Source organism: Aulostomus chinensis, chromosome 8, assembly GCF_037954235.1.
Source record: "Aulostomus chinensis isolate RoL2024-O1b breed Wild chromosome 8, RoL_Achi_v1.0, whole genome shotgun sequence".
Lineage (NCBI taxonomy): Eukaryota > Metazoa > Chordata > Actinopteri > Syngnathiformes > Aulostomidae > Aulostomus > Aulostomus chinensis.
Genome location: NC_141327.1, coordinates 1047501 through 1066681, shown reverse-complemented (window position 1 = coordinate 1066681; position 19181 = coordinate 1047501). Strand labels below are relative to the sequence as shown.

General features: G+C 47.1%; 1 pseudogene; it reads right to left on the bottom strand.

Moving 5' to 3' along the window:
* Window positions 1–13667: 13667 nt before the first annotated feature.
* The window catches only part of LOC147256781 (uncharacterized), a 25710-nt pseudogene continuing 20196 nt past the window's right edge, over window positions 13668–19181 (bottom strand).

Sequence of the window (19181 nt, the reverse complement as noted above, 5' to 3'; positions counted from 1 at the left end):
CAAAGCTCAAGTAAAGGGAGTCAATTTATACAATTTAGTTTGCAAAGAGCTTTTTTTCCTTTCTTCTTTCTTCTTTGACTGGGGGAACAACTTTCCAAGCACATTTTGTCTGGAAGGTTGGACACTGAAAACATGGTTGTAAAGCAGCCAGAGCGCCGCAGCCGTGTTCCAGGACGCTTATATATTACAATTTACATCATCTGACTGAAATTCATCAACACGTTTTTGAGCGATTCCAGGTCCAGTCATTAAGGAGTATGTCATGCAAGACAGGGGATAACAACATCATGAACATTAGCTTGATTGATTCATACAGACAGCATGAACTCATCAGACTCTTGGACCAGTGCTCTCTCGCTTGCTCTCCTCGCTCCTGTCCATCGCCACCGTCAAGGAGGGTTAATCCTGAAGGGTTTGCTGCGATGACGACTGCCTGCCTTGTTCATTGCTGACATCTGGTTGCCAGGTCAGACTAAATTCAGCATATGTGCGTTTGGGGGGGGGGGGTGTCTTGTGGCCACAAGGCCCTAAGCAGTAGTTCAGTTGATTCCTAGGGAGAGTCAGCTCAGAGGTACATGTGTACTCATATGCGTGCCTCAAAGGTGCACTCCAGTCCTAACCCAAATAGCTCCACTACCCTGATTCAAAGGTGTGAACAGCAGTACAAGGTCGCAGTACTGTGAGAAGTACCTAGTAAATACCTAATATCAGCAACCTGATATTTGCAGAGGAATGGAGAGGAGGTGCGTCACTGCTAACAGGATGATGATGAAATCAAAACACAAAAAGGGAACTGCAGGTGCAGCGAGGGATGTGAGGAGGGTCCGGCAAGGAGCTGATGGCTGGGGGAACAACAGGGCTGGAGGAGGGATTCAGGCATGGGGGCTGAGGCCTTAGGTAGATGGCCCAGGGGCGGGCAGGTGTGGACCAGGGGACCTCAGGTCAAGATGGCCTGGGTCCTGAGAGCATGGAGGTGGAGGACCTGGAACAAAAAGACAGGTGAAACAAATATGGAGGATGACCAAACTACTGGCACCAGAGCGGCTGTGGAGGACAGACAGTCGGCAAACAAATGGTAGAACCCACTCTAAAGGGTGGAGGCTGGAGGTGCTTCATGGGCTGGGCTGATGGGGCTGAGTGGGCCGGGTCAGGGGGAGACGCCTGAGGCTGGGATCAGAGGACTGCTGCAGAGACTTGGACGCGGAGGCAAGACAGGAACCCATCTGACCAGAGCAGGCAATGAGACGGCAGCTGCTCCACACTCCAGTCGTTAGATTTGCTGTCACGCGGTTCTTTCTTGTCTTCGATTGATACCACATCATGAAATATATTTATCAAGTTTGTGATGATACAAACTTTGGAGGACAAAGACATGAACCTCACATCCTGACGTCTCGCATCAGGTCGAGTTAATTGAATGATCTAGTTAGCCTGTAACTGTTGTGTTGACTCTCTTTTGTCATCAAGCCGGTGAGAGAAGTTGTCAGGACGCACTGGCGGCGGCACAGAGGCACTCGTCCGCTGTTACAAGGTCTGTCCGTCCTTGCACCGCCTATTCAGGCTGGTTTGAGGTGTGGTCAGACTCATGGAGAGACAGTCTAAGACCCCATAGAAGTGTGACTGGAATGAGGAACCACATCTTCCATCATGTTTATCACATTTCCAGATTGGGGATGTGGGTAGTACCGACAAAGTACCTGCATAAATGAGCAGCTTTGCAAGTCCAAAAAATATCAGAATCCTCACACCTCTGCTTCTGCCTCACACCTCTGGCGATGTAATCACTTTGTGCATCAGACATTGCATTTATATTTTAATATTTCACTCTTCCCGTCTCTCTTCCCTCCGAAGCTCGCTCGGCCATACGCATTTCATTCTCACTCTAAATGTCATTTCTTTCCTAGAAATTAGAAATGAGTCTCGCTGTCCCTTATTATTTCAGCCTCGAAGTGAAGACTCAGTCACAACCCAGATACAGGCCTCTCCTCTGCCTCTCTCCCTCCCTTCACCCTCCCGAACCCCATCTCTTTATCTCCTTTATCTCAATTCTTGCCTCTCCTCTCTCTCTTTCTCTCTCATCCTCACCTCAGAGGCCTCACCTCCTCTCCTCCCTCACCTTTCCCTCGCATTAAATCAAATGGAACACATTAAAATGGTATGCGCAGCAGACAATGGCTTTTTTGATTGCCTGCCGTGTTCAGCCTGGTTGTGCTGCAAGGCCCCATAAAATGCCGTTTGTATCACCTCATTTGATAGGGCCTTACAACACAGACGAAGCGGCGAGGGCAGCTGAGAGTAACAGAGACCAAGCAGAGATATAGCAGCTCGAGCATGGAGGGGGATGGAAGAGAGAGAAAAGAAGAGTGCATGGAGAGAAACAAGAACAGAGAGAGAGGGGAAAATGAATCACATCACATGAAACAGCCAAAGAGAAATGTTCTGCAAGAGCCTGGGACGGGTTGTTCCCTCCATAAATTCATAGTTATTTGAAAAGGAATTCACAATTCATAAGATAACTCACATCATGGGGATGCAGCCGTGTTTTACGGGAAAAAAAACGGTTATTTTGAATGAGAAATCAGGGTATTTTGGGGTGTTTTAGCAGAACAAACGAGACGTTTTCAGCAGTTGTTAATCATTTCTGTCCATCCTAGCCAGAGCTGAACCACAGCGCAGGATCATCCAGCTGATTCCTGCTTTGACCAACCTGGAATTCTCCTGAGCGGCGAGCACACCCTCTGTGACCCAGCGCCCTAGCAAGCTGTCACCAGCACATCACCCACAGCCATGTACACACAGCCACATCAGAAAAAAACTATCTATATACTCTGTCAAAGTCCTCTAGCAGAATAAAGTGCTCTTTGTTTTTCCCACCCATGTCCCCGAGGCCTGCTCCTGCTCCTCCTCTGATTGGCTCTGACCCTGATCCATCTTGCTCCACACACCTAAAGACACCAAGCACCCGCCATTCAGAGGCTGCCCACATCAGCAAACACTCAGTTGCTGCCTTGTATATTTCTCAGCGAATGTGTTCAGAAACGTGCACGAGTGCTCTGTGAAGTCGTTTGGACGATTTAAACGAGGCGACCATGTTGGAAATGCCCTCTTGTTTAAAATTCATTGTACATCTGGAATGAATAAGAATGTTAAATGAAAACAAGAGAAACATTGGGTGAAAATGTGGGTAGGGCGAGGAAACAAGCAGGATGGGAGGTATTGGAGGTGTGTGGGGGGAATGGAGATAAAGAGGAGAAAGTTGAAATAACAGCTGAGAGAAGAAAGGAAGAGGTGATAAAGGTGTGAGAAGAAGATGAGGGAGAGCTGATTGGTGACAAATCAAATCTTCAAATGAATGAGAAGAGGATGACAGAAGAGGAGACACTGAGTATGAGATGGTGCTGATGTCACTGACAGATGCTCTCCATCCATCAACAGCTGTTGATCCATCCATCATCCATCCATTCATCATCCATCATCCATCCATCCATCATCCATCCATCATCCATTCATCCATCCCTCCATTCAGCCACCCATCCATCCCTCATCCATCCATTCATCCATCCATCCCTCATCCATTCATCCACCCATCCATCCCTCATCCATCTATCCATCATCCCTCCATCCCTCCATCCTCCATCCCTCCATGTTCCCCCTCTCCTCCTGTTCAGGGTGGTGGGGGTGGAGCCTATCCCAGCAGCCTTCCCCCTGGACAGGTCACCAGTCCATGGCAGGGCCAACACATAGAGACAGACAACCATTGGCTCTCCCAGCCACGGCTACGGTCAATTTAGAGTCTGGATTAACCTGGTCCCTCTTGATGTCTTTGGACTGTGGAGGAAGCTGGAGTACCAGAGAGAACCCAGCAGGAACAGGGAGAACATGGAGACTCACCCAGAAAGACCCCGTGCTGCAGCCGGGGCTCCACCCACAACCTTCTTGCTGGGGGGCCACAGGGAGGACCACTGCTCCACCATGACCCCCCCCCCCCCCCCCCCCAGATGATGAAGCACAGAAGTGATATGGACCTGGAACACATTACTGTAGTGGTGAGGATGATGATACTGCTGTTGATGATGATGATGATGATGATGATGATGAATCAAACTGTCAGTGAAAACCAAACTGATCGATTTGTTTCTTTCTGTGAGACGTGCAGGTAGAAGGACAGACCATGGCTCTGCAGGACCACTGCTGTCAGGATGGAGTGATGTGGCGCTCACACCTGAAAGATTTGGTCTGATAGTGCCTATAACACTTCAGAAACACTGTTCATCTCGCACCATTTGGTGATGCCTGGCTGCTCTGAGGATTGACAGCAAGAAGAAGTATGTAGCAATGGTGAGAGAGAGCGAGCAGGAGGGGGATGATGGTGCATCTCTAGCTCTCCCTGCCCACCTCCCTCCCTCTCCATTAGTACAGTGAGCATATTGGGCTTATTAAATTCTAATTGTCTGTAATGGCCGCCCAGGCTCTCTGAGGCACTATGTGACAGGGTGAGAGTGAGAGGAGGTATTTGTTTTGCTAATTGGAAACTGTTCAGTTCCCTTAAGTGTTCTGCTGTTTGCTGCTGTTTAGGGAGAGACTGATAAAAAACGCGGAACGATGGATAGATAGAGCAGGTACCACAGAGGAAGAGAGAGAGGAGGGGTGGAGCAGCGAGCGGGAGGGCAGAGTGTAAGAGGAGTACCTTGGGGGTATTTACCGGTGAGAAGGAATATGAAAAATCAATGAGGACATAATGAGCTTCATTTAGAAAGTTGTCAGACACTGGTGAGGCTGTTTAGCATGCTGGATCCTCCATGTGAAACAAAAGCTGTTTACACAACGCGGCCCATACAAGATGTTTGAGAGAACACTCACAAAAGCTGAGATTGCATTTCAGCAGGAACGCCAGATCAGGTTTGTGCATTCTAAACATAATTGATTATTTATGTCTGAGTAATAATGCAGCTTTTCTGTGTTTGCCTGTATATCAAGGTTTGCTTATTACACTTTGTGCTCTGGAATTCCAAGTCCCCTAATATCCAGCATGTCCTTGCAGTGCCCTTCTACACAGCACGCCTCAGAAAGCCATTTAAGAGTTCTATACCTTCCCTCCACTCTCTTCCCATCCTCCCTACGGCACTGCAAGCAGTGAAAAGACCAGAAGGTGTGAAGAGGTGCAAAAAGCTTCTACCGTGTTTCCATATAGCCTTGCTTCGGCTGAGCTCAGCGCACAACACACGCTGAACAGAGCTGCAGGTAAACATGCTGCCATTGTGTTTGTCAGTAACCTCCTCAACACGGCATGTGAAGAAAGCTTTGTGTTCACACAAGTTTATACAACTTCAGCTGAATAGAAAATGTTCAACAAAAAGTTGTTCACTGAAGTGTTTAACGCTGGACGGCAATCAGAGAGTCCACGCCTCAGCCAAGTCGACCACAGCCACACCGCCATGCTCACCACGTCTGCTCCACAACCCAAGGATCCAAAGTTCTTCTTGGTTGATATTCCACCAAGTTTGGTGAAAATCTGCCTCATAGTTTTAGCTGAGCCTGCTAACAGACGAGGAACCAAATGGCACCGGTCATGGAAGCTTCTTGGCAGAGGAAACCCTGACTGCTGTTACCTTAAAGCCCATCTATGAGTTCGATGTGCATTTTGACACATGAGGATACGTCAATGGAAACTTCAAAAAAATTCCTTCAGTTTTGAATGTTCACACTCACTTGAGGTGGTTTTTTGTTGAGCTGGAGAGATGCAGGCCTGTCCAATGAATCAGGAGGCAATGAATCTTTCGCTCTCTGAGTCTCCAGCTGTCTGCACCGTCGGTGTCTTCGTGGTTATTACCAAACTTGGTCTCGGGAGCACTCCTAGTGCACATTTCTTCTTTTGCAACATACTTACAGTCTGCCAAAAACTGTTTTGGTTGCTGATGCAGCAACTTCCACTTCTGCCTTTGTATTGGATGGCATATTTGTTGCTCACCATTAACTGTCTTCAGCTGGTTGCAAGAATCCATGAGCCGTGTCTTGAAATCTCCAAAACGGCCACAGTTCCCCAGGTCAGAGGTCAGCAATCATGGCCCTACTGGACCCTCTTGAAATGCTTGAGTCCAGAGTGATTCTGTAGGCACTGCATCTCGCAGGCGAGTTTATCGAGGATTCATCACCACGTCCGCGAGGAGGCAACATGCCTCGCTGATCACGGCGCTGACGTGTTACTGAGACAAGAGCGTGGCAGCAGAGAAGCTTAACAACTGAACAACCTGTTGATACGGCCATGGGGACGTTTATTCTATTTGGTGTTAAAAACAAACAAAAAAAATTGCCACTGGCATATCAATATCGCATCACAAGAGGAAGTATTGCAGTCTCGATATATTGCCCCCCCGACTGGAGCAGTTTGGCGTCCTGTTCAGATTCACCTCCACCTTTGAAAGATCTCTCTTGGTCCATTGACTTGCATCCTATGTCGTCTTGCTGGGCTTTATTTGGAGGGTAATTAGCTTCAGTCATTTTTCTTCTTCTTCTTGGCAGCCAGCGAGTCAATCATGACAGTCAACTGGCATGTTTTCTCCCCTGTGGATTTGTGACAAATACCCCCTTTCCTGGCATATGTGGGTGTCCCATTAGAAATAAACAGAAGTGCTTTTGGCTGCCTTGTCACCGTTCCCCCGCTGCCTTTTTAAGTGCTGCAGTGTTATTTTTACATCGCTGTGTGTCGAGGCTTAGGCGGAAGGTACTGTGTGACTGGCTGCTCAGAGACACGCAGGCAGGTCCCTCAGTGATTTGTCTCAGTAAAGTGTGTGTGGGGACCACAGGTGGGAAGCTCAAAGTGTGTGTGGGGTGTGTGTGTGTGTGTTCATTCTATTTGTGTTTGATTTCTATGTCACATTCATACTTTTTCATGTGCCACTACATGGACAGGCACATCTGAGGAGAAACAAGTAGTTTAATGTGATGGTAAAGCAGGTGAGACGGCAGACGTAGAGCAGGACTGAGACTCAGGCAAATATTTGAACAGCACATAGAATCTTTGCTTGAATCTTTGAAAGTGGAGGACCACCGGTAACGTGGCAAAATGCACATCAACTAGTCAGTTGATGTCAGCAAAAAAGAACAAGATGAAGCAAATATGCAGAGCTAAAACTCCAGTGAGAAGGATGGACACACAACATGGGAATCTATGATGCAAATATATGTGTCTAATTAATGCTAACATAGTTTTTTATCTTCAGTTGATTGTCTTGTGGTTGAAATCTCAGTGGAAACCCTGAAAACTCAAATCAGTGTGCAGCGATTTGGACACTGCAGCTGGTGGAGCTGGAAAAGTTGGTGCATCAATCAAGGATGAATGCAGATAAACAGTGTTTCGGTCAGGTGATGGTCATGATGGTCGGGCTCAAGGTCGTCCCAGACACTAGTAGAGTTCTTTCAAGAGCACACACCTGGAATACTAGTTTCCATGTCCATCGTCCATGGAATTGTTTTGTTTCTCTTCATTTGTGTCCCGTGTGTTGGTTTGAGGGTTGTCTGGCGTCATCTGTGCTCTCTTGTTTAGGCGGGAGAACTAACGCTACCTGTGCTTTCATACTGGCTCAGCTCCCTGATGCAGCAGAGACCATAGGCTTCTCGGCCCTCTGCGCTGATACGTCAGTGCTGAGATAGGAGCTTGTTCCCTCTGCTTCCTGGTGACCAAACACAGGTGACGCAGGTTTGAGGACAGTTTCACCAGCATGAAATCAGACGCCTCGCCTGTCTTCTGTCCAGCTGTGGACTTTGACTGCTCAACCAGATTCTTTTCCAGCAAAACACTGACTTAATGACCCCCAATTTGACACAATGATGCTGTTAGTGAACAGTTGTCCCAACAGACACACTTGACACACAAATGTGAGTGTGCACACACACACAATGTACACACACATGCACATATGGCCCCAATCTGCAAGCTTTGCTAGAGCATGTTTGCTGCCTCAACAGATGCCTCCTGGCTAATCCAGGTGCTGTAACGTGATATGCTGCCAACCACTGTCTGTGTGTGTGTGTGTGTGTGTGTGTGTGTGTGTGTGTTTGTGTGTGTATGTGTATGTGTTTGTCTGTAAAAATCAGGGTTAAAAACTTTGTCAGCTGGCTTCACTGTAATTGCAAGAAAGGACCGTTTGTCTACACTGGAACAAGCCTCCGCTGCCCTCTCCCATTACAATGCCACCTGAAGTGATTTCCATCACAGCTCTTGCATATGCATCACACACACCTGCAGAAACTAAAACAGTGGTTCTCAAACTTTTTCTGTTATTCCCCCCCCCTTGGAGGAAGAAAAATTGTCATCCCCCCCCCATGCCAAATTTTTTGAGAAAATAGGCCATGTTTATCTTTATTGACCTATTAAAAATTACAAACATTAGTTCCCCCCGGTGAGGGGGGGAACTAATGTTTGGACATCGGAATTTTTTCGCGGTGGAACCATAAACAAAACGAAAGGTGAGGGGGGAAATAATATTTGGACATCGGGGGACTCGCACCCCCCCTGGGACGCCAGGGGGGCGCGCCACATACTTTGAGAAATGCTGAACTAAAGGAAAACTACCCCTTTGCATAATTTTTGTACCAAGTAGCAACATATTTACTGTGAATCTGCCTTCATCTTATAACTCCTGAACTCCTTATAACTCCTTATAGCTCTTCAACATTCACGGGAGAAATCCTCAAACTAACCTCTAATTTTTCTTTCCTCCGTCTGTTGAAGGGGAGAACTGGCTGTGTCTCTCTCTCTTCCACTCTAGTCAAACCTCTAGTGTCTCACCTCCATGTCCTTCATATGAGATCAGACACAAAATGAGTTGTTGAATCCCAAACAGGATCAGTGTGATCAGGTAGTCTTACACACTATTCTGTGACATATCACTCTCACATAGCTAAAACTGCTTATGCATGTAGCCAGGGGTTAGGAGAGAATGTGTGTGGGTTTCTGTTGTGGGTCTTTGAGCAGTGAACATTGAAAAAATACAATCTCAACCTTAATTGGAACTTTGACTCCTAAATGACCACAAGCATCATAGAAATGGTGATAGTGGTCGCTTGCCATCGTACAGCAGTTGCATAATGACTTCACAAAAATCCATCCATCATCCATACATCCACCCCTCCATGTCAAGGCTCGGGCGTGCCCCCCGCATGTGCTCTCCGGCGCGTTCTCCGTCAGACACGGCTGCACTCCAGGGTGGCTGCTCTCAGTCTGTACTCAGCCCACCTGACGCTGATGAGAACGCCGCATTCCATAAAGGCAGGCGCGCCCTATGTGCTGGCGCCAGAACGTAGGCCTTCAGTGAGTAACCCTCTCGGCGCTCTCTCTCTGAATTTGACTACATTCCCCAAGCCCCACGCTCTGCGACCACTCTGCTTCCTCGGACTGAGAAGCTTCCCCCCAGCCCCGCGCTATACCTCCTCGTTCCCACGGACCGACCCGTTCTCCAGCCCCCCCCCCCCCCCCACTGCTCTCTCAAGGATTCCCTGGCCTCTCGTGCCCCTCGGGCCTGGTCCTCCCGCCCGCCCTCGACCCTCCCCAAGCTCCTCCCCTGGCCCTCACTTGCATCAACGTCCCACTGGTACATTTCCACGTAATTACCTTCACGTAGTCATTGCACCTTACACTTGTTTAGATTCACACCCCATAGTTATTCATTGTTTAATAAAATCTAAGTTAAGCTTTGCTCCCGACTCCGTGCCGCCTCCTTCTCCATACTGTGACGGTACGTTCTGGCCATGTCAAGAGAACAAGGCGGCACATTCAGAGATGGAGCACCACCTCCCGTTGCCTCTGGACTCAACAATGTTCTCCACCAACACTAGGCCCGTTTCGTTGCCCTGGAGAAGAAGCTTGAGGCAGCCTTTGCCAATGTGTTGGCTAGACTCGACGCTATGGGAACAGCTCACCACTCCCCTGTCAGCGCGTCTCAGCAAGCTGCGCCCCTCCTAGTCCCGGTTTCCCCCTATGATGCTGCTACCACGGACCCAGGTACCCGTGAGCCATCTCTTGCCAGCCCCAAGCCTTTTGAAGGTGATTTTGAGCTTTGTAGTGGCTTTTTGGTTCAGTGTGAGCTAATATTTAAACACCAGCCCTCCAGATACTCCGCTGACGGTGCCAAAATAGCCTTCATTATGTCCCTCCTCTGCATGCCATGCTAATTGTCTGCAGTCCGCTGTTCCTCCTTCCGGGAGCCCCAGGCTGGTTTCGGTTCCCTCTGATCTGTCTGGTGTTCCCCCAGTCTATCCTGACCTGGCCGCTGTCTTCAGCAAACAGCGTGCTCTCTCGCTTCCCCCACACAGGCCCTATGACTGAGATATCTATATCTATATCTATCTATCTATCTATCTATCTATCTATCTATATATATATATATATATATATATATATATATATATATATAAATATAAATGAAGAGTTACATAAATGCCAGGAGCCATTTTTGTTGTCAGGGAGTGTGTGATGCCCATGTGTGATCACATTTGTGATTTCAAATTTAAATTTTATGAATATTTTCTTTGTGTGGTTTGTGATTGGAAAACCAGTTAATTGTGTTTAGAGCAGCAGGGGGCAGTGCGAGGCCGGACGCCGGATGCTGACCAGAATTTTGCGACAGAGCGCGTAGCGTTGCGGCCGTCCTCTTTCCATGTGCTGTCAGGGAGGAAAGATCAGGGTTTTGTATGTTAATGTGCTGGTGTGATAATCTCTCTGAGTGTGTATGGATGGTGAAGAGAGAGTTTGTGTGTGCGTGTAGCGTGTGTGTGTGTGTGTGTGTGTGTGTGTGTGTGTGTGTGTGTGTGTGTGTGTGTGTGTGTGCCAACGTTAGCTGCTAATTGCAGCAGCTATTGGCGGCAGTCAGCGGCACCTGTTCATGTCCGAGTTCATGTCCGAGTCTGAATGCGTGTGTGTTTGTCGCGTGAGTGTGAATGTGCATGGCTTCCTGTACATTTGGTTCATGCAAGTTCATGTCTAAACCACTGTTATACTGTTGAAAATTGTGATTTGTGTATCTGTTAACTTTGGGCTTCACAGTGAAGAGAGTGAACGGTTATTAAGCTGTTTTGTTAGCAATGTCTAAATCGAAGTAAATGCTAAATCATTTTGAGTAAAGTGAAGAGTGCATGAGTGAGAGTATGTATAATTGATGAAAGATGATTGAGAAGATAATCTCAGGTTGTATGAAATATGAAAAGAGTAGATTTATTAATCTACTCTTTTTCTATGTGCTGTCGTAGAGGAGACGTGACGTGCCCGTGTCTTGTTTTTTTTTTATTTATTTATTTCAGGTTGGGTAGGTTGTTGAAAGAGCAAATATTTATTATCTGTCACGCGGCCCATTCCACCCGTTGCATCAAGTCTAGTCAATGTTATCCATACATGGAACCAAATGCCAGCATCAGTCTCTCTTGACGCTTCACTAGCAGGTCTAGAATCTCACTCTTTCTACTAACTTTTACCCAACAATTCTCCATAAGCATGTCATGCTGTAGAGGGCGCTAGGGTGCACCTTGTGACAGAATACTGCACATCTTGGTCCACACACAAGTGAAGAAGAAACTTCATGGATGCTGTGGTTCTCCAGGGGGCTGGTGGTGCTGCTCCAGGTCCACTTAGGAGCACGTTAGTCAGGCAGAGGAGGAGGATGACACTTTGGTGGTCCAGGGACCAGGACTGTTACTGCATATTTGTTATAGTACACAGTCAAAGTAACTATTTGACAGTGAGATAACAAAACAACAAAAAACCCTATAAACATCTCTCTCCAGGTCATTCTCAGGCGATGCTCCTTGTCATTCTGGTTCTTCCTACATCCAGCCAGCTCATCACTGCTTTGCGCTCCTGTGTTTTTCTTGAGTACATCCACGTATGTAAACGTTGGACGGCCTCGTGACCAACGCCTGTGTGTTGGTTCCCACAGTATCAATTTGCCAGCTGGCCGTTCTTGATGTCTTTGACGATGTCCTGCTAGTCTTATTGTCATCACTGCTATTTTCTCACTCACCCTCGGTGTTCCCTCCTACAGAGTCTTATGGAGACATGTTCACTTTAGCTGATATTAAAGATTCACCAAGCCTTGTTGGTTTCCAATCATAGGCGTCTCCATGATCTGCTAGCTGCCCGCCCCCTCAATACACGATGGAAAAGTCCGGTCTCTGGCGACGACACAGGGCTCACAAACGGCAAACAAACACCGAGTGCACAGGATGTTCACATCTACATAAGAAACCAGGTTCCAGCCAATCACAGACAAGAGAGTTGGGGATGGGGGGGTTAGTGTGAATGTATGCATTGGGGAATAAGCAGTCGATTGGGTAGCGTAGTAGCTATGACACTCATAAGCCATTTTTCAGTGTAATTGAATTGTTATTCCTAGCTTACTCTACCGGTCCTAGCTAGCACTAGCATCGATTCCAGGAAGGAAAAATTCTACAAGAAGTGTCTCTTTTGCATAAACTCAAAAAATAATTTTAAATATATCAGCAGTAACTCATAACATAATATCGTACAGATACTGTATAAACGTTAGCATCTAAATTTACTCACAGATCAGTTGGAGTTTGCTCACTCATCTTAGCGACGTTAGCACAGCACAGATCCACTTTCAAAGTCGATGCGCGCTCATGACATTTACGGAAACGTGGGGGCGAGCTGGCTCTGTGTTTGTGTGGTGTTTACAATGAACGTCAATGGAAGTGACATCAGGCAGCAACGCTTAGTGCACCTGCTGCATGCAGCATCCTGGTGCAGCACCCGTCTAGATACGTCTGCAGGGTTGTTTTCAGGGTCAAGGATTAGCTGCCATGTAGGACAACAGACTCTACCATTACATAGAAGAAGCTGAATTTTATTTGTCCTGAGGTTGGAGTTCCATACACTGGCCATGCTGTTCAGGGCTCTCCATGCAAGTGTTTTCCTTGCTCAGTTGAGTTGTCCCATGAGTTGAGGTACTCGAAGTCCTTGACCTCCTTCAGAGCAGCAGCTCCTGTTGTGGGAGGTGGATGTTTCGAAGGAATGTTCTTGGTGATAACCTCAGTTTTTCTTAGTCTTTAGCTGAAGGCCAACCTAGGCACACTGACTCTACTCTGTTCAGGAGCTCTTGTGATTTTTCCACTTGGTCAGAGAGCAGGCGGATGTCGTCTGGATAGTCCAGGTCTGTCAGAATCGGCTCGACCTCCTTGGTGTTAGGGTGGGGCCAAGATTCTGCTCTTGTCCACCGGTGGCCTTCCTGAGAACATAGTCCAGGACTATGATGAAAAGGAAGGGGGCTAAGGTGTCCTCTTGCATTATCCCAGTCAGAATGTCAAACTCCACACTGGTGCCATTTGGGGCCTTCGATGTTGTCATAGGTACTGAAGAGAAACTGTTTGGTTTCACTCAGCTCTGGTTGGCTCAGGTGCAAAATTGCAGTGTTCCTCCTCCACTCTACTCCTTGCCGCCATGACCTCCGGTTGTTGAGACCACAGGAAGGTTCTGGCTCTGTCCAGCACTGGCACACTCAGCCTTGTCACCTCTTCGTTTGCTGCAACCTATCTGCTGTACTCTGTGTTGGGGTTTGCTCCCATTTCCAGCTGCTGGAGTGTTTCCTTACCTTCTCTGTGTACCTGGCCTGAATGCCAGGGTTGGTGGAAATGCCTTCCAGACGTACCAGATCCTGGGGCTATGAGATCACTTGGTGGTCAGAGCCCACAGAGCTGAATGTGCTGTAGGGCTTAGCATTCAGGATAGAGTTCCTCCACTTTTGCCTCACAAGTATGTCGTCCAGCTGATATAGCATACCTGTAGCTCAGGTCCATCTCCTGCCTTTTCTTTTCTGGAACATAGTGTTTACTGCCAGTAGTTCGTGCTCCATGAGGGTGGCTCAATGTTCACCACTGTGGTTGGTAGAGTTGTGGGATGTGAAGGGTGCGTCCTGTGGTACTAGCCTTGCATCGAAGTCGGCAAGGATTGCCAGGAAGTTGTGAGCTGGGACATCATGGACTGCTGCAGCAAGGTCCTCATAGAACTTCTCTACCTCCTTATATGGTGCCACGTTGGTGGGTGAGTTCACTACTACACTGTTGTTTCTGGGTTTGCCTGAAAACTCTGTTGTCATGATCTTTTCGGTGTGATTGTAAACCCAAGGGAGAACCCGATGCTCCAGAGAACCCAGCAATGGCCCTATGCCGCCTGCTGCTGCCTGGGCCCCGTTTTGCCCTGCAAAAGCAGTGTTGAAGGTGCATCTCTCCACTCTGCGGTACACAATCTGGTCATCAGTGTGTACTTGTATGTGTTCCTGGGTTCCCAGTGTCTCAACTCCCTGAAAAACATACACGATCAAATCAATTATATGCTTGAAAATCACTTATTCTCAAAAATGGGTTTTCTCATCTTTTTGTTTGACAATGACCCCAACCCTCATTCAGGTGCTGGTTAGAATGGTGGCAAGGAAACAGCTTAGTAGTTTGAAAACCGAGTAAAACTCCCAATAAATAAATCGAAAGTGAAGTAAAACTTAACCCTAGACATGTATTTCCCCTTTGAAGTACCCATGTTAAATATACGTTTCTGGCTCCTCCTGCATTCTGGAGTCTCAAAAAGTACTGCAGGAGGGAAAACATCTCTGTGAGCTCAAGATACGTTTTGGATGAAGTATCACTTCAACTTCATTACTGCATTAATAAAATCAGTGACTTAATATTCTCAAAAGCAACCGAATTAATCATTTCTTGTTAATTACTGTTGACTGCCTGATGAATTACATGGTCCAATTGTTTCAGCGGCGTTTCAGTATCGGCGCCCTAATTTGCTCCACAATAACAAGATAGTAAACCTCAAAGACAACATTCTCCTAAATGGAATGTGCGTTAAGCAGTGTCTTTACTAAACTGTGAGTACAGTGTGGTAGATGCTGCAGCATAGCCTGGCGCTATGTTGGAAGAGGAGCTGAAGGACGGGTCAGTTTCATTCCCCTCAGTTCAAAAGAATGTGTGATTTGCCTCAGTAATACAGATGGATTCAGATACTCAAGCCAAGATCTTTTCTAAGGTCTGCTACCAGAGCGGAGAAAGACCAACCCTAATAGAAGGCTCTAAAGGGCTTACAGGAGCGTCAGGCATGACACTGAAAGGCTCAGCATGTATTTCCAAACCACATCTGCTGCATCTTTCTGCCTCTAAGGGGCTATAAGCTCCAGCCATGTACCCAAAAACAAGCATCCCAGCAGCATCCATAGCATCCGCTGTGCCATAATGACTGACAAAAACAACATTATATATTTTCTCTGATCAAACATCATGAAAATAAAATGTGCCTTTTCAGTGTTCACTGGCGGGCGCATGACATGGGCCGCCAGTTCTGGGTTGCAGTACATTAAAATGGGACTTAATAACACAGTGAAAGCACAGAATGTGTCATGGTAACACACAAACGAATACGCCGCTCGGTGACTCCAGGTCCTGGTCAGCTTTCACGCCGCCCGTCCATCACATCCACGGTGGCCCAGAATGGACACGCTTGAGCTTGGTCTGCCTGGCTTCCTCATGCCTTTTGTTTGAGGCTACGTTTTACATTATTGGGGGTTGTAACGGTTTTATGCATCGCTGTCTCTCAGCCAAGCTGCTGTTTCACTCTAATTTCACACTGCTGCATCACCACAAAGTAGACTGATGACCTGGAATCCTGTACCTACTCCAAAACAGGCACAGAAAATAAACATTTAAAAAAATGATAGCTTGCTGTCTAGACTTGACAAAGTTTTAGAAGAAATCTGGTATATCCTGACCATAAACTCAGATAAGTGACACTGGGTTTTCTGTTGAACCTGAGACTTCTGCTTGTTAAACAGCAGAAATCTGATTATTTCTGCCATGCTGATGAGAGAGAGAGAGACAGTGGAAGCCCCTCCCACTCTGTTTATGGGCTTAACAGTCACCGTTTGTGTTTCTGTTGATTCAGACTCTGCACCCTAGTGCTGGGATCATGTACTCGCGTGTACTTAAAGAACTTACGACTTGACAATTCTTCTCTGTTCTCAGTCATTTGAACAGCTGTAGATCAACAATCAGTTTCCTCACGGGAACACGTCAAGCTGTTGCTACTGTCAGTAAACGGTTCCTGGTGCTGGGTTACAACTTTGTGTTGAGAGAAGTGGGAAAGCTGCAAGCTTCCGAGGGTTTTAATCTACCGACTACATCTGCACCACTAGATATCCTGCACACCGAACCTCCAAGATCATGTCGGAGAGTTTTTGGAGCTCTGACATTCCTTATAACACACACACACACACACACACACACACACACACACACACACACACACACACACACACCTGACTTGATGTAATTTCACTTGACTCAAATTCTGCATGTAGGAATTTGAATTTCATCCCCTCATTTATTTAAGTCAGAGAAATGGGAATTATTTCCATCTGTTTATATTCTTTCAGACCACTTGAAGTGTTTCACAATTACAGGCCAGACAGAGCAGACAAATGATGTTGACAGGAAGGCAGGCCAAGTGGAAGACGGAACAAAATTGTACTTGCTGCAGTTAAAATGGAAAATATCAAGCGGTATTCAACCAATGACAGTAATTTAGCCATACCCGTTCAAGGGCACTTGACAAGGCGTATTAACCAGGGCGACAGCGTCCCTCCGGCTGCGCCGCTGCAGAGAGACAACTTGGTTCCAGGCCTTACAGAGGAGGATTTCAGTGAATGAGGATGGAGCTCATTAATGAGTTTTTGTTTTAAATTTCTCTTTCGAGCGATGTCATCTTGGCTGTAAGTGTTGAGAGAGGCTGAGTTGATCAATTCAGGCAGGAGAAAAACCAAGAACCCCCAGCCCCCTCTTCCCTGCCCCCACCACCACAGCTGGAAGTCACGTGATTTACAGCCCTTTTAACAAATAGTACTACTTCTAGTACCACTGAGGTGCCACGACCCAGACAACCTTAACTGGCAAGTAAATTGACTCGGTGGTCAATGCAGAGAAACACATCCTCCCCCACAGCTTCCCAGAGGCAGACGAGGAAAGTTACTTTGTCAGCCAACTTCTTTGCTTGCGTAGAATAAGGGTTAAAAAAAAGGCAGAGCCACTCTTTCACAAGCACGCGCACACACACACACACACACACACACACACACACACATATATAACATGCAGACAGGCCGTCTGACAGACAAGGTTGGAGAGAATAGATGTGGGCAGGTTCAGTGATTCTGATGTCAGAGGCAGTCTGAACGCTCTCTGTGTCTATCCTCTCTCCACCAGACCTTACATGGCAGTTCTCCTCTCCGGGGTGTTCTGAGAAGACAGGAAGGGCGGCAGAAAGAGAGGAGCAGGGGGATAACTGTGTGTGTGTGTGTGTGTGTGTGTGTGTGTGTGTGTGTGTGTGTGTGTGTGTGTGTGTGTGTGTGAGTGAGAGAGAGAGGTACAATGGCAGGTACTGTGGGGATTGTTCCAATGCCCTTGACATGAGGGAAATGCTGGAATAAGAGAGAACAAGTGCCAACGAAGAAGAGAGGATCAGAGAAAAGAAACCCTGAAGAGTGTGTGTGTATGTATGTGTGTGTGTGTGTGTGTGTGTGTGTGTGTGTGTGTGTGTGTGTGAGTGTTAGATGTATGTATGTTTGTGTACAGGTTTGTTTACATGTTGTGCACGCATTGGCAGCCTGGCAGGAACATCAAGCTCTGTATTCTGTATCTACAATTTCTGACAGTGTGTGACATCTACTATACATTTTTCTTAAGAACAGGTCAATGTATGTCAGTGGTGTGCGTGTGTGTGTGTGTGTGTGTGTGTGTGTGTGTGTGTGTGCGTGCGTGTGTGTGTGCATGTGTGTGTTCACTGTCCAAACCCAGTATGAGACCCAGACCGAGGCTTTTCTTTTGGCTAGCAGATGTTTTGCTCTCACCTTGCCATACCTCATAAAGCGTGATGGCTCAGGGCCCTGGGGCCAGTCTGGCACACACACACACACACACACACACACACACACACACACGCACGCACACGCACGCACGCACATGCAGTATGCCTGCCCCAAGTGCCCGACCACCACAAAGAAAAGCATACAGAAATACACACAGAAATGCACACGTTTGAAGCGGGCAAAGGCGGGTTCCTGGCATGTTGTTGCCGCCACAGAGAGGAGGAAGTGTGAAGGGCAGGACAGTGATACAGTCTGAACGCCACAAAATCTACAGCCACAGGAAAGCCAGGCAGGCAACCAGCACGTGGCTCTCACTCACACCCGGAGGACGGAAACGAGGAGTAACGTCTCGGAAGTAATGAGCAGTGCTCGGTTCTGACCATGTCCTCCACATCCACAGTGCAGAGGGGACGTGGTGGTGGTGGTGGGGCGCTTCTCCATTGCTGGAAACAGGAGCATTTCTTCCATCTGAGTCTTTAAATTAAACACTTCAACATCCTGATTTATTGTGAAAGAATGACATCCATATTAGTCCCTGAGAAGCTCCTGAGAACATGAGCTGATCAAACACACCCCCACCTGAAGCCCACCAGCTCGCCCGCACAGGTAACCTGAGCAGAGCAAGCACACCTCCAGAGTGGCTCCAGAAGTCAACGTCCCATTCAGTGGCAAATTCTTTATATCAAGTGTTTTTCAGCAGATGAATCATGAGACATTTGATCTGGCAGCGAATGTCTGTACACGGTGTTGGACGTTAGACCACAGAACATGATTGTACTTTCAGGCGTCATCTAGCTCCCCGTCTGATGCAGTTTCTTGGACTTATTTCCAATGGTAAATTGCCATTTTCGTGGAGGCATTTGCATACAACATCATGTCATACAAACATGAACTCATAATCTCCACGTGTTTTTCTGTCAGGTACGTCTTCTTTTTCTGTGCTGCCAGAAGCCATGAAATGAAAATCTACTCACTTGAGTTTAACTGATGCAGCAAAGACCTTCGGATGAATTAAAATATGAAACATGAAAAACAACCTTTTCAAATACATAATAAAACCTGCATGCTAAAATTATTCCATTCATGTGTGTGTCTGCAGTTTTTCTACAGGAACATTCTAAACATATATGTCGCTGTGGTTTAGGTCTTCGGTTAGACAGCTTTGAGGCAGATGGATGCAAACGAATAGAGAATGTGAAGAAGAGGTGAATAAATCAACACAATTGAGAAAATAAAAAGAGAGGAGACTTACACAAGAGA